Here is a 6,676-nt window from a genome sequence, read left to right as displayed (position 1 = left end):
AAGGGCAAGGACCCGAAGTTAGAACCGCTTCTAAGAACGCGTAAGAGCTTACGGAATAATTATATAGGCTTGGAGTCAAGGTATGTCACATGGGGTGATTTTTAAAGGATTTAAGAACAAGTTGGGAAAGTTTGTGTATAAACTTTTTTTTGAAAAAAAAATAAAATTCCCAAAGAGAAGTTCTTAAATATTGAAAAATGATGTCAAAATGATAAATTTGAGTATGGAATAATTTATTACATGTATTATTATTGTGGGCATCATGCATGTTGATTTTATAAATTATTGTATGTTTAAAGGCATGTTTAACATTACTTTGTGAAAGTTATTGTGATGGAAATGATTATATGAATTTGAAAATATTTGAAATTCATTTTAAAAGAAATTTTCAGTAGCTATATGTTAAGAAAATTTCTTGGATACTTTTTGTTGAGATTATTCGTTAAATTGATATTTTAATGGATTTTAAGGTGTTAAATACTCTTACTACAAAACATGGTATTAGATGAACTCTTCATCATCAAAAATAATTAATAAAAACAAATTATAATAACTCCAACAAGATTTGGCCAGAATATATTTAGTTTGAAATTTTTTTATTATTTTTGAATAATCGTTAAATTGTTTAACGGTAAATTGTAAAATGGTAAAATATAAAATAATTACCAAACAAAGACATATGGACTTGAAATTTTTATCACATACTCATATGGACAGTAGGTAAAATTGGTAAAAGTTTGGGAAGGTTTCGTTGACATTTATGGACCTTAATAATTTTTACTCGGTTACTAATAATCGGTAAGTTTGAAAACGATAAAATATAAAATAAATACTAAATGACGTCTTTTGGACATGAAAATTTTATGAGAAACTTATATAAATAGTAGATATATGTTCAAAAACTTATATGAATTTTCGTGACCATATATAGACTTAAATAAATTTTATTCGGTTTATCGGTAAAATAATGATATTAATTATTAAAAATACCCCACATGATTTTTAATGGTTATTTAAAATTTTATACCCCTTAAAATAGCTTCTGAAATATCATATAATTTTTATAGTATTTTATTCGGACTCAAATAATTTAAAACTTATTTTATTCTATTTATCGATAAAATGTCTATACAAAATAATAAAACATCATACATGAGTTTTATAAGTTCAAATAGTCTAATAAACATGTTATATGACTTCTGGAACTTTGGTATAATTTTATAAAATAAATTATTAATTATTTACTAATTTATCAAATTAATAGAAAATGTTTATTTATTAAAAAGTGTAATATTGTTAATTAAATTTGGGTAAAAATAGACCTATATAAAAAAAAATATAATTATATTAATAACCTACTTCCTCATAGTATAAATTAAGTCTAAATTAGATGGTTTATAAATTTTACGGATTTAAGACACCATTTAAATAACGGTAAATACCCAAATTGTCGAAAATAATTGTAAGATTGTTATAAATTTGCATAACCAATTATAATCTGATGGGACAACCTTAAATTCATTTTAAATAAGGTATTATAATGACTTGATTAATTTGGGCCTTGTTGGAGAATTAATATGTACTTTGTAAATCAATTATCGATTTTATTATCGGCAAAACTATCTCGTATTTAAGAAAATAGTGTTTTATGAAATCTTCTGTCGTAATGATTTTATAGACTTATGAATTATATTCTAGTTGTTTTGAATGAATTTCAAAACCCTTTTAAGTTATATTTACTTTAAGAAGGATTGAAACGAAACATTTTAGTGGTTTCCTTAAAAAAATCGTATTGAACTTTAATTACTTTTTGTTACGATGCATTTCCATACATGCTAGTGATGCCCCAATATAATACAATGGTTATGTTTAATGATATGATTATGCTAAGCATGTTTTACCCATGTGGGAAATATTATGATTTGATTTTGCTAAGTCGCAAATAAAGTATGTTTTGCTATGTGCAAATAAAAGATGTTTATCATATGGAAAAAGTTATTATTTTTGACTTTCAAATGCTATTAAAATTACAAGATATATATTATGTACAAAAAAATGTTTTAGCCTAAAAGACGGGTACATATGTCACAGCAAATGTTGTGTGCATGATTAAACGGCTCACCAATGCTGAGCGCGTATTGTTCACAATACCATTGTGTTACACTTGCCGGACATGTCGCGGACGGTAGACCGACTACCAAACGAGTCACAGGATGACTCACAGAGTACCCATGTAAACTTATGATATGAGTTTGAAATTGATTTGGATCTATTGAGATTTTATGATTTATGATGAAAAATGAGAATTTGAAATTACTATAGAGCTATTGAACTGGATTTGAATCATAATATGATTTATCAAATGAAAAAGCATATTTCAAAATGAATTTACTCAAAAAAAAAGATTTTAATAACTTGTTTGACGGACACCAGTGTGTTTATACTCAGCCTTTTTGCTGATACTATGCTTTGTATGTTTTTCCAATGGTTTTGTTTTTAGAGTAAACCCCTATGGCACCTCGACGGAGAATGGATATGCAAGCGGAAGTTGAACCCGAGTTGGAGTATGACTCCCATTTTGTTTAGATCTCTTTATTGTATTTGAGTGACTATTAGTTTAGATTTAGACTAATTTAAGGATGTAATTTGAACTTTGGACTTATTTCGATTTGGTTGTAATTTTCCTATATTTTGGACAGTTAAGACTTCCGTTATATTGCTTGGATATTAGTTTGACCTTTAAGTAACCCCTTAATTGTGTTGGCAAAAGTAAGCTTCCGCTTGATTAATACTAAATTCCAGTTAGTATTTTGCCTTCATAATTCGAGGCGGTTACAATTTTGATATTATTGTAATATTTTATATGAGTTGCATTAAATATATTTACTCATTGAATTAAAAGATTAATTATATTATGTCATGTCAGTGTGTAGAATAGGCGAAAAAAATGTTATTTACTTTTTAATGCGTATCTCATTTGTTTCTTCATTAGTGGGTTTTATAAATATAAAGATTTAAAGCATTGCATTGTAGATGAGAATTTATGTAGCCAAGAGAAATTGGTATTAATATCAACTTAATTAATTGGACTCTCATGTGAAGTATTTAATATGATGTAAATAAGTAATAAATAACAAAAATTAAACAACTTAGCGTCTTCTTTGCCTAACTTTTCGGGTCAAACAAGAACTCATGCGCATGCATGGCTTTCAATTCTATCCAATTGCAATTACTTTTAATCCCATTCATAACTCCACAACAAAAGTAAAATAAAAAAATCAATAGGAATCACTATAAAAAACACTAAATGGCTATAGGAGAGGCATGTCTCCATCCTATAGTGAAACCTTATTTCGCGACAGGATGGAGACAGTCTATATCTATAGCCATTTTTACTGTCATTATTTTAATGAAATTGGGGTCAATTGGATTTGTTGTTATCTTATATAATTAATAAATTAAAATTTTAAAAATTATTTTTCAAAAGATAAAGTAATTACAATCTTGGTTTTAAAAAGAAAAAAAATACAAAGCATATTATCATTCAAAATATCTTACCTATTTTTCGTTTCACTTACTATTATACTTACCCAAGCTATCTCTCACTCTTTCCACTCTCTCACGTCTCATTGCCCATTAAAGTACAAGGGCGGAATAAAAATTAACAAATTCTTTAAAGATCCTATACAATTTTAAAAATTATGATATTTTTCTAATAATTTTGTATCATCAAACACCTAAAATAAAAGTACTAAGTATTTTGAAGGCCCCTAATATTTTGGAATTCTATACGATCAAATATATTGAATATTTTTAGAATCTGCTCAAAGTATATCAAAAACCTGTTCTACACCCTCTAGTCTCTACCCTTTTACACCACCTCACATCTAATAAATTACCTAATTCTATCTTTTAATCTCATTTTTAATCTCTTTCTTTTTCTCTTTAAAGCTTAATCTCTTTTTTTTTTTGTTTTTTTTTTCCAAATAACAAGGACACAATAAAAAGGAAATAGTAATTCTTTAAAGCGGAAATTTACCTCTTTTTGATGCCTTAAATGTTTTACCATAATTTGGGTATTGATATATAATATGGAACACAATAGTGTATTTGATGCCAAATATATAGCTAAGCTTAATTGAATTCAAATCAGGAGAGTATCAACAAAATTTGAAGCCTTAATATTAAATTACTTAATATATTCAAAAATACATAATTCTACAAGAATATCATAATTTTTAAATTGTAAAAAGCTTTAAAAAATTGTTAAGTTTTACTCTACCTATCATTCAAAGAGAGGCCGGAAAATGAGAGTTTAAGAACAAGGAATAGACAAACCTCACCCTGACCCTGAGAATGGGGAGGAATTTGTTTTATCTATTGTCAAAGGATTATAACCATATTAATGAAAAATTCGATAACCTTAATTAAAAATTTTATAAATTTTTTTTACAGTGACAGCAAGTTTTTGTAAGAATTTGACAAATTTAAAATTTTAATGATATGATCAATTTAATAATTTTCACAATAACTTATTTACATGTAAAATTAATTTAAAAATATTTTAATTATTGCAATTAGAAATATGATAAATTTAAGATAATATCAATTAAAAATTCGATAAATATTCTATAAATATCGTTTAGAATAACATCAGATAATAATTAAGGCTTCAATAAATTTAAAAATTCGATAATACAAATTAAAGTTATAAACCATTTAATAGTTATAATTGTTTAAGATAATAAATTTAAAAGTTATAAATTGTTCATTTACAATATAATGACATTAGACGAAATTACAACCTCCGCTTCCGAACATCTGCGAAGTAGGTATTTGAAATTACAACCTATTTTTTGAAAAAATTGTTACATTCAAGATAATTTTCGAAAATTTGCATAAAATTAGTTATCACGACATTTTTAATGTTGAAACAACCTTATATATTGTTTTAATCGAAACGTTTCTATGTTTTATTTGAAGATTTTTCGTTGTACATGTTGATCTAATAGTTCATTACCCAATTGAGAATGCATTGAATTTCGGCGTTCAATCCTCTTATATATATCTATTACTTCCTCCGTTCCATAATTGTTGTTACATTTGCATGGGCATGGGAATTAAGAAAAGTGATTGACCTACACTGTAGCTGATTGTTTACTTTATAGAGTATAGTATTTTATTATTGTTAATTGAAAAAGAATAAGGAAAAATAGGTTGTTAGGTTACTTTATAGAGTATAGTATATATTTTATTATAGAGTATAGAGTATAGAGTAGGATAAAAATAGGAGTAGATAGAACTTTAAATGATTGTTTTATTACTAAAAACGGAAATATAGCAAGTAATATGAAATTGCCAAAAATAGAAAATGTAGCAAGTATTATGAAACGGAGGAAGTATATTTTAAAAAACATCTAACCTCCACTACTGAATATTGCTTATTTGGCTCTCACGATGTGAACAGTAATGAACAGTTTTTTTCTTTTTTTTTTTTACTACACGCCATCTGTCTTACGTATTATTCCTACTCCCTACCCTCAATCCACAACTAAAAAACTTCAGACCTTTCCCTAACTCAACCCTTTCTTCCTCCGCCTGCACAACTCCCTTCCACCTTTTTCTCTTTTTATGAAACGCCATTGATAATCACCATTGACGCTAATTCAAAGAATACAGGTAACTGAAACAATTCTTGGTATATCCCTACTAATTATTATGTTCTTTTATTTGATTTATTGTTAGTTGATCTAATGATCTTAGTCAATTTAATCTCCCGATTTGTAATCATTTATATATGCGGATAAGTATAATTTGTAGTTTTTTTTCCCGGAATTCGTCTGTATTTTGGCCTAATTGTTTAATGAGATATTATCAATGATATCCTGTATTATAGCAAAATATGGTACCCCAGTTAATTTTAATGGTACCCCTAATTATATGCTAATTACAATCGTGACACTATTAATTATTTTTCCGTTAATTTCCCATTAAATTTTGAATTTAACCTAACTATGGTTAGTGTCTTCTTCTTCCCTTTTCCCTTTCCTTTTCCTGCTCTTCAAAAGGGTAAAAAGATGTTGAATTTCAAAGATTGGATTTTTCTAGTAATGCCTATTACTAGGTTCATCTCAAAGAACCCCAATACCATATTGTTTACTATTTCAAGTAAGTTGGTGAATTACTCTTTCTGTTCATCTTGGTGGGTATTTTCAATTCATACAAGAAAATGGGCTCTTACCAATTGGGTGATTCCACCTTTTATTCTTTCATTGATACTTATGTTAATTCTGGGGATTTTAAGTCATTGGAGAGGGATTTTGATAGAATGAAATGTGAACATAGAGTTTTTAGAGAAAAAGATTTCATTTTAGTGTTTAAAGTTTATGATAAAGCATTTTTTGCATGAGAAAGCCACTGACTTGTTTAATCGAATGGATGATGAATTAATTGTAAATCAATATTTGTTCTATGGATTTGGTGACGTTATGCTCTTGTTTTCAGCTTAAACGTTCTTTAATGAATGCAGATCATTCAAATTTGTATCGTATCTGATTTCTGGTTAATTATGATTTCTGGTTAATCAACAAGTTTTTTGTGTTTTGTATTTCTTCATTTCTGTGTTTCTTCATTCAACTATTTGGTGATAATATATACATAAGGTTTGAATAACTGC

This window comes from Amaranthus tricolor, chromosome 11 (assembly GCF_026212465.1).
Source record: "Amaranthus tricolor cultivar Red isolate AtriRed21 chromosome 11, ASM2621246v1, whole genome shotgun sequence".
In the NCBI taxonomy this organism is placed as follows: Eukaryota; Viridiplantae; Streptophyta; class Magnoliopsida; order Caryophyllales; family Amaranthaceae; genus Amaranthus; species Amaranthus tricolor.
This window is presented reverse-complemented; position numbering follows the sequence as displayed.